The sequence below is a fragment of the Austrofundulus limnaeus genome, unplaced genomic scaffold (genome assembly GCF_001266775.1).
Source record: "Austrofundulus limnaeus strain Quisiro unplaced genomic scaffold, Austrofundulus_limnaeus-1.0 Scaffold55, whole genome shotgun sequence".
NCBI lineage: Eukaryota > Metazoa > Chordata > Actinopteri > Cyprinodontiformes > Rivulidae > Austrofundulus > Austrofundulus limnaeus.
In genome coordinates, this window is record NW_013952457.1 from 2000062 (window position 1) to 2000305 (window position 244).

Here is a 244-nt window from a genome sequence, read left to right on the forward strand (position 1 = left end):
ATTTCRTTTTTAAAGGCTGGAAGAGAAACTGCACCATGTAGTTTTGTCATCTTTAAAGTACAACGAAGGGTCGTCAGAGGATCGATACACTTTTAGCCTCAGTTGGTCACTAATAAGAGAAATACAACATTACACTTAAACAGACTCACTTCTGTCCTGTTTTAAGCGTTTTGTAACCAGTATACTGTGTGTGTGTGTGTGTGTGTGTGTGTGTGTGTGTGTGTGTGTGTGTGTGTGTGTGTGT